Source organism: Pinus tabuliformis, chromosome J, assembly GCF_031772625.1.
Source record: "Pinus tabuliformis cultivar Carrire ecotype Pingquan chromosome J, CPIR1, whole genome shotgun sequence".
NCBI classification, from domain to species: Eukaryota; Viridiplantae; Streptophyta; class Pinopsida; order Pinales; family Pinaceae; genus Pinus; species Pinus tabuliformis.
In genome coordinates, this window is record NC_142295.1 from 1,305,839,215 (window position 1) to 1,305,848,752 (window position 9,538).

Sequence of the window (9,538 nt, forward strand, 5' to 3'; positions counted from 1 at the left end):
TCAAATCGCTCCATCAATTTCCTGGTGAACTCGACATATGTTGTCACCATGGAGTGTCCTAGTGTAACCATCCCATGAAACCACCAATCCTGGGCCTCACCATCCAAATGCAATGTCGCCACCTTGATGGTCTCTGTCTCCGACATCTGGTTAAGCTGGAAATAAATGTCCAGCTTCTCCACCCAAGACTTTGCTGAACTGTTTGATGAGCCATCAAACGTAGGCAAGTGGAATCTACTCGTTGCACGGTGGGTGTCACCATCATGATAATGTCGGTACCCTCTGTGATGGTCGCGGGGTCTACTATCCCGCTGGAGCTGAACAAAATAACGGATTGAGAGGGCTTCCCTGAACTCCTGCCCCTAGGCCTGGTACTCTGCAAAATAATCACCCATGTGTCCAGGCTCTGCCTCCTGTTGGGCTACAACCCCCGTGTCTGCTCCTAAGAAAGTGGGCATGGTAGAGCGTGTAGGGGCTTGTGAGGCCACCTGTTGCGCAGTATCGCGTTGCTCTGGCAAATGGATCCCTCACCAACCTGGAAAAACCGTGGGTTCTCACGCTGCCTGGCCTCTACTGCCGTGAATCTCTGCCCCATCACCTCAATTTGCCTTGACAGATCCTGCACTGATTTGAGGAGCATATCCGAAAATCTCTTCCCGTCATCATCTGCCATTGGAGCCTCTTGCTCTGCGTCCACCACCGGCTCTTCCTGTTCTGCGTCCACCACCGGAACACAGTCTTCCTCTCCGTAGGTATTCTCCAACCTACGCCCAACGTCTCTGTATCTTCGACCTCTGTAATAGATATAGGGTTTCTCCCCCGGTGTCATATATTGCTACCTCCACAGGCTGAGCCAGATCTATGCTTTGATACCACTGTAATATCCCTTATCAGGAATATACCCCAAACACAAGCAAACTCCAACCAGAGATGGACTGGGAGGGCATTTACCAGATATGTCGGCTCTAAAAAAAGAGGACGAGATCTGGAGGCTACCTGGCCCTTTCCAGACTTTGTCTAAGAGTATAATAGAAACACACAAGTGGTATAATAGCCGAGAATGCTCACAGAGATACAAGTAACAATGATACTATATATATCAAATAAACCATAAACAGATACACAAGAAATGCAGAGAGAATGCTAAGCCATTTTATTATACTGAGTAATAAAATGAGTACATGAGGTGATCAGGAAGATGGCACCTCTACTTGCACAAGGCAAGTGAAGAAATACACTCAGAATAGCAAAGGAATGGCCCCTCTCTAATCTGCGTCCAAGTTGCTGGGAAAACTATTGCGCTGCTGCTGCTGCCAGAAATCAAAAGAGGATTTGGGACTGCTCCCCTTCTCAGAAAAAGTTGAAACTCTGGAATCAGACTCTACTCAAGAAACCCAAAAAAACCCAGAAAGCTTTCCTGGAATGGCCGACCCCCAAAAATCACCCCCTTGGGGTTCTGCTCAGTTCCTCACTGCTCTGCGCTGCCATTGAATAGAACCCTCCGAAACTCAGCCCAGAACTCTGTCAAACTCCTCCAATATGCAAGAGCTGATCTCTTGCTCAATCCCTCGGCTCAAATCCTCCACAAACCCTCAATCCAGACTGCTCCCAAAAAGAACTGCGTCCCTCTCCCAGTGCTGCACAGTCCTCCAGAACACTGATAAAACCACTGCTGAAATGCTGAAGATACTACTGCTGAAATGCCAACGAAAATAGCTTGCCCGAGCAGGCACTCCAAGTCCCCCGGGGCTAAGGGTGAGATCTCTGAACGGAGACACTCAATGCACTAAACAGTGCTGCAGACTAGCTAAACAACGAGCGTGTTCTAAGCCAAAACGACTATCACAAATGCACATAACCGATTCATCAAAATGAGGGGGCTCCTCTCTCTTTTATAGCTTCTGCCTCTCTCAATCCCAATGCTCACCTTCTCCTCGTGATTCCCCTTTTGCCACGTGTTCCTCCCCTCCTGTGCAGTCCCTCCATGTGTCTGTGTGGGCTCCATTTTTGCGTCCCCCTTTTGGCCCCCTTGGCTCTCCCTTTAAGTCACAACGTTGTGCTACTAGGAAGTGACTTTTATTCTAGAAGTGAGTTATGTCCCCCTTTCTCACTTTTTTATTTACAAAATAACTATAGAAGGCAAAATTTGGCAAAATCGAATATTCCAATTAGCTGGGGCTAATTAGGAATATTACAATTTACTAGAGCGGGTTTGCTAAGTAAAGTCGAATCAGTGATCAACAACGAGGGGCAGTGAGTACTGGACAGAGAGGCAGAGATAGTATAGAGAGACCAGCGCAGAGGCAGAGAGGTAGACGCAGAAGCCAAAGCAGGCCACGCAGCGCCCAGTAGAGACAACGCAGAGCCGAAAGGGCCTGCGTTATCCACTAAGAGGGCAGCAAGAGTGACGTAGAAGGCCGTAGAGGCTGCGTAGTGTCTTAGAGGGTTGACGCAGAGGGGTTTGAGGTTGATGCAGAGGCCAGGAAGGCTGACGCAGTGCTTTAGTGGTGCTGGAGAGGGTATCGTGGGGTAGATTTTCTGAATGTCTGCTTCCGAATAGAGAGGTAATATTACTGGTTATTTTTCTCTGTCGGGTGAGCCAGTTTGGCACCCAATTGTACCCAAGGATAGACTGCATAATAATATAACCCTCAGAATTGCTGCACCGATTTTCCTGCATTGGGTTTTTCCGGGGACAAGTTGTCCAAAAATAATGGTGTCACTTGTGTGTTTGCTATTTCTTTTAGCTGTTGATCTATAGATGGTTGAGACTGTATTGTGTTTATTTCGATGTTTATATGTTTAAATAACTTTGTAATTAACAAGTAGGAGAAATAAACCAGAAGAATACAGATAAAATTTCTAACGGGTAATACTTAGAAATTTCAACATGGTATCAGAGGCTGGTTGCAGATCAAAGGAGAGTTGAAGGCATCAGCTAAAGCAAAGCATTTGCAGCAGAAACAACTGTCCCGAGTGATAGAAGTTGTTCCTTGCAGAAAGCAATAGAACATCATTCCGGGCCAGAGAGAGGCCAACATAGAGGCTCAGGAGGGCAGAAAAAGGCTCACGCAGAGCCACGCAGAGACCAGGAGGTTTGACATAGTTGGCTAGGGGAGCATTTCAGCTAGTGCCGGGATTGCGCAAAGCCTAGAGGTTCAGTGCTTTAGTTGCCAGGGCTTAGGAAGTTGTGGGCAGATTGCAGGAATTGAAGTTGGTGGGGTGCTGTGGGTAGAACAGATACCTAACGGGGCAAAACCAAGGTAGAGGGAGTTGCTACTGAGGCGGATTTCTAGCCAAGGAATTTGGATCAGTGTTGCTGGTGCATAGGAGATCGAAGAGGGGCGACTCGACGATTGGCAGGCGAATTTCCAAGAGGGAAATCGAGACTCAAGGGGAGTCTAGCAGAGAACTTCCAGACATGAAGTAGCGACTCAGAGGGAGTCGAAGAGAGAACTTCTAGAGGGAAGTAGAGACTTGGAGGAGTTACCAAGAGGAGCAGAGAGATGGCCATGAATGGACTGAGGGATCAGACAGGCTGGACTGGGCTCCAACTTTGTGGTCTGGAAGGCCAGGATCCTGTACATTCTAGATAGACATCGCATCAAGGCCTTCGCCTTGAGAACTGTGGCTATCCCAGTTGACCCGGCTGATAATGAGAAGTATGAGGAGGCAATGGCCAAGGCGAAATGTATCATCCTTGATAGGGTCAAGGATCATGTGGTCCAACATATTGCCGAGAAGGAGATGACAAAGGAAATGTGGGACGCCTTGAAGACATTGTACCAACATACTTCCGTGCAGAAGAAGATGTTACTTGAGAATCAGCTATGGTCATACCATGTTGATTTGGGGTAGCATCATATGTGCTCTAGCCACGAAAATTGGTGGAGAGGCTAAAGCACATGAGATCTCCAATACCTAGAAATGGTTTGGGCAGATTTAAACAGTTTGGGAGATATAAAATAATTAATATTTTTAATGGAACCCCTAAGTATAAACTTAGGGAAAATAAAATATTAATGTGAATTAATATAAAACTGTGATAGAAAGGTGCAAAAGTCATGGATCAAGCCAAAGTTAATCTTAGCCATTGATTAGGGGCTTAATCTCGACCGTTAAATTGTCAACAAGAAAAGTATAAGAAGAGGCGTGAGGGTCACTTGGAGAACACACTGAGTTGATCAAGAATTCAATTTTCTGGGGTAGGGTTTGCTGAGGAAATTGAAGGAGTGATCAGAGTTGCAACTGAGGGTAGTGAATACAGAAGCAGAAAGGCAGAGATAGTACTGGGAGGATCAACGTAGAAGCCGGGAGAGAGGGACACAGAGTTAGCCAGAGGTTCACGCAGAGCTATCCAGGGCTCACACAGAGGTAGCCAGGAATTGCACAGTGCCTCAGAGAGCCAGCGTGGGTGACACGGAGGCTCTAAGGGCTAACGCAGTGCCTCCATAGGTTGACGCAGGGTGAGCTAGGGTGACGCTGGGTAGACGCTGGGCCAGAAAGGGCTGACGCAGTCCCTAGAGGCTGACGCTGGTGTTTTCATGGGGCAGATTGGAACTGGGAACTGTTGGAGTGTTTATCCAGGGTTTCAACCGGAATATTTGTCTTCGAAGGAGAGGTACTATTTCCGAGATTATTCACTGTTGGGTGAGCTGGTTTTGGCACCCAGATTGTATTTTGAAACTGCTTAATAATACAAACCCTCAGATAGCTGCATCGGTTTTCCCGCATTTGGTTTTCTCGGGGACATTGGTCCAAAAACAACGGTGTCACTTGTGTGCTTGTTTCGTTTCCTTCAGTTGATGATCTGTAATGTGTTGAGCATGTACTTGTATTTATTTTCACTATTTACATGGTAAATAACTTGTTAATTAATCAGAACAAGTTAGGCAGAAATAAATCAGAAAAGTGCATGAAGGGTTTCTAACAGTTAGACTTAGAAATTCCATCATACCAAATGCAGAAGGGGGAGCAGATAGATCACTTCCTCGGTAGATTGAAGGAGATCCGGGACCAACTGACTTCCATAGGGGCCACGCCAGATCAGGAGTTGATGGTGAGGACTGCACTAAACGCAGTCTCCGAGGAGTGGGAGACATTTGTCCAGAGCATAATGGGCAGGGTGAATCTTCTAGATTGGGAAGAATTGTGGGTGGCTCTTCACCAAGAAGAGATCAGACAACTGTCTAAGATGGGAAGTAGCAACAAAAGAGTCTGGATCAAGAAGGAAGAGGAAGAGGATGCAGCTCTGGCATCTGCGGGGAAGCAGGAGAAGAGGAAGAAAAAGGACCTCTTCAAGGTCAAGTGCTTCAACTCTGGGGAACTGGGTCATTATGCGAACCAGTGTCCGAGGAAGAAAAACAAGGGAGAGGTGTCTAACTCTAAGGCAACGCCAACGAAGGCAGAAAAGGAGGTAGAGGAAGATGACGATTGTGCCATGAGTGCTCATGTACCTCTAGAGAAGAGGTGGGGAGACATCGAGTTGTAGTTAGTGTGAAAATTCTATCACTGCAACAACTGATTTATTTTACCTACTTATTTCTCAATAAGTTATTTACGAAAACCCTTCAGTAAACATTAAAATAAATTCTGCTGCAGATATCACACCATAATACAGAAACAAACACATGCACAAGAATCAACACATCAACACAGATATTTTGGACAATTGTCCCCGGAAAAACCCAATGTGGGAAAACCGGTGCAGCAGAGGAGGATTTTATTATTCAACAATTCTTCAGTACAACTGGGTGCCAAACTGGCTTACCCAACAAAGAAAAATTCTCCAGCACTTCTCCCAGTCTCAGCGTTAGGCTTGCTGGCCTCTGCACAGCTCCTAGACCCTCTGCGTCAGCTCCTGCCTCTCTGCGTCAGCACTGGGCCTCTCTGCATCACCCATGCAGGCCCTCCAGTGACTGCGCAGTCTGCTGCCTCTGCGTCTGCCTCTCCAACCTCTACGCTGGTCTTCTGGTGTTGTTCCCGACTCTCTGTTCCATACCCGCTGCCTCTTGCTGCTCTTCAGACCACTAGTTTGAATTTCTCAGCTAACCCTGCTCCAGAAATTGAACTGACTGGTCTCCCTCATTGTGTTCTCCAACTTTTTCTATTGGTCATTCAACGGTCGAGATTAAATCTCTGATCAGTGACTAAGATTAGATTTGGCTTGATCCATGAGTTTGGGAACCTTCTAACCCAGTTTTATATCAATACCCATTAATATTTTATTTTTCCTAAATTTAGACTTAGGAACTCCATTAAAAACATTAATTATTTTAAGATCTTCCAAACTGGTTAGAATCTGTCCAAACCATTTCTGGGTCTTTGAGATCTCATGTGCTTTAGCCTCTCCACTAATTTTTTATGGCTAGAGCACATCCGATGCTACCCCAAATCAACACTCCCTCTTAGCGAGGACGTGCTCTAGTAATACTCCATACTGAGCATCACTCTGACTATATGACATCGATACCTGTGCTGATGGTAGGTCTCCCCGCCCAACATCCTCTGCACTGTTGCATCTTGTACTGCTGCCCATGGCTCTGCCTCTGCCATTGTTGCATCCGTACGACAGCTCCCTCTACATCCGTGTTGCTGCTGGTCCTTTCTCCCAACACTGCATCTGCACTGCAACTCCCTCTGCATCTGTGCTGTTGTTGGTCCTTCTTCCCAACACTACATCTGCACTGCAATCTCTTCTCGTCATGCTGCATCGTGCTACTGCTGACTGCTACTGCACTGCAACATCACCCCCATTTCTGCTACTGAAATGGATTCTTTATCATCCCCATCTTTTCCCTGAAATAATCAAACTTTGTTCTTCCAAGGGCCTTGGTGAGGATGTCTGCCACCTGTTCTCCTGTAGGAGTGTAGCTCAACTATACAGCTCCTTGTTGGACACAGTCTTTGACAAAGTGAATCCAGATATCAATATGCTTTGACCGATCGTGAAACACTGGATTCTCAGAGAGCTTGATACAACTCTGGTTATCACACATGATCCTGGTCGCCTCCATCTTTCTTTTGAATAGATTCACAAGTAGTTTTCTAAGCCATATGGCCTCGCACGAAGTTGTGCTTACAGCCATATATTCTGCCTTAGTTGAGCTCAGAGCTATGGACTTCTGTTTCCTACTCCACTAGGAGGTCATTCCTGATCCAATATTGAAACAGTACCCAAAGATACTTTTCCGATCTACTGAACTTCCAGCCCAATCTGCATCAGTGAATCCACTCAATCTGATATCCTTATTCCTGGTGTACAAGAGTCCATAACCAACTGTTCCCTGTATATATCTGAGAACATGTTTGGCTGTTGTCTAGTGTGCCCTCTCCGGCTCCACCATGAACTGACTGAGGGTGTTGACAACATAACAAATGTCTGGCCTGGTATTGGCCAGATACATCAGGGACCCTATGAGCTGCCTGTATAAGGTGGGATCAACATTTTGTCTTCTGATGCATCAATTTTCTTCCAGTTAGTGATCATTGGAGTAGCCATGGGTCTACAATCCTCCATCCTGAATCTCTTTAGAATTTCTGTAGCATATCTCCTTTGTCCAAGGAAGATCTCCCCCTTTCGCTGCCAAACTTCCAACCCCAAGAAATAATGCATCTGCCCCAAAACCTTCATGTCAAATTCTATGGCTAGATTCTTCTTGCAATCCCTGATGAGCCTAGATGATCTTGTCAGGAAGAGATCATCCACATATAATACTAGGATTAGACGCTCATTCTCTACAACCAGATAGTAGAGATTTGGATCTGCGCCACTCTTGACAAATCCCATCTTCTACAAGCAGCCATCAATTCGACCATACCATGCTCTAGGTGCCTGTTTCAACCCATACAAGTCTTTCTTCAATCTACATATAGGAGACTTCTTCTCATGTGTCTCAAAGCCTTCTGGTTGTTCAATGTATACCTCTTCTTCTATCACCTCGTTCAGAAATGCCGTTTTTACATCCATTCGACAAATCTCCCATCCCATCTGTGTTGCAAGAGATATCACGGTTTTAATAGATGTATACTTGGCTACTGGGGCAAAGGTCTCTTCGTAGTCATTTCCTTCCTTCTGAGCATACCCCTTAGCCACAACCCTGGGTTTGTATTTTTCCACACTGCCATCTGCAGCTTATTTAATCTTGTAGATCCATCTGGAACCTACCACCAATCTGTCTTGAGGCGTTGGCACTACTTCCTAGACATTGTTCACCATTATGGAGTTGTACTCCTCTACCATCGCATCCAACCAAACTTGATGTTGAGCAGCCTCCTGAAAACTGGCAGGCTCCCCATCCTGAGCTACTAATGCCTGATATCTATTTGGCTGTTTTCGCTCCCTCTTATTGTTCCTTGGTGCACCGATGAAATCCTCTGCATCTCTAGAATCTGACGAAGTTCCCTGTTCGTTCTTCCTCTGCCAGCAGGTGCTCTGTTAGCTCCTCCTCCTCCTGTGATTCTTCCTGATCCCAGGAAGAATTCTTTGCTTTCGTTGGTTCAAGAGGTTTGACCAATGACTCCTCTTTTGACTGCTCCTTGGAAGGCATTTCTCGAGATTTTCTGAAAGCCCTGTCCTCCATGAACTTCACATCTCGTCGAACTACTACCTTCCTGCTCTCTGGAAGATAGATTTTGTATGCCTTAGTATTTTTGCTATATCCCACTAGATATCCTTTCTCTGCAGTTTGATCCAGATTCTTCCTCTTTTCCTTGGGTATGCGGCAATATGCTAAGCTCCCAAATATCCTGAAATGACTGACTTTAGGTGTCTTCCTTGTGAAGACTTTCTCTGGAGTAATCTTGCCAATGCCCGATGAGGAGTTCTATTCTGAACACAGACTGCCGTGTTGCATGCTTCTGCCCACATGAATTTTGGCATATCCTAATCATACATCATGGCACAAAGGTGTTTGCAGCAGTTTGAGAGGCACAAAGGTGGTTGCAGCAGTGCGAGAGGCACAAAGGTGGTTACAGCAGCGCAGTGGCAATAGAGGGAGCACAAGATAGCAACAGAGATAGCTTCAGCATCAGGAGGCTTCTGGACTGACAAGGATGTCAGAATTTGGGTAGATCAGTTACTTACTTCTCAATAACTGAGCTGCAGTGCAACAGTTAGCAGTGGCAGTGCTATGGGGTAGCATGATGCAGCAAGTTGAGAGGGTGCTGCAGTACAAATGTAGCAGTGGTAGAGGCAGGGTCATGGGCAGCAGTACAGGAAGCAACAATGCAGTGGATGTTGGGCAGCAGGCCAAGCATCAGCACAGGTACCGGTGCGGAAGGATCAGACTGATGTTCAATGGTGGAACATTACTAGAGCACATTCTTCGCTAAGAGGGAGTGTTGATTTGTGGTTGTATTGGATGTGCTCTAGCCATGAAAATTGGTGGAGAGGCTAAAGCACATGAGATCTCCAAGACCCATAAATGGTTTGGAGAAATTCCACCCAGTTAGAGAGATATTAAAATAATTAATATTTTTAATGGAGTTCCTAAGTCTAAGCTTAGGAAAATTAAAATATTAATGGGTATTAATATAA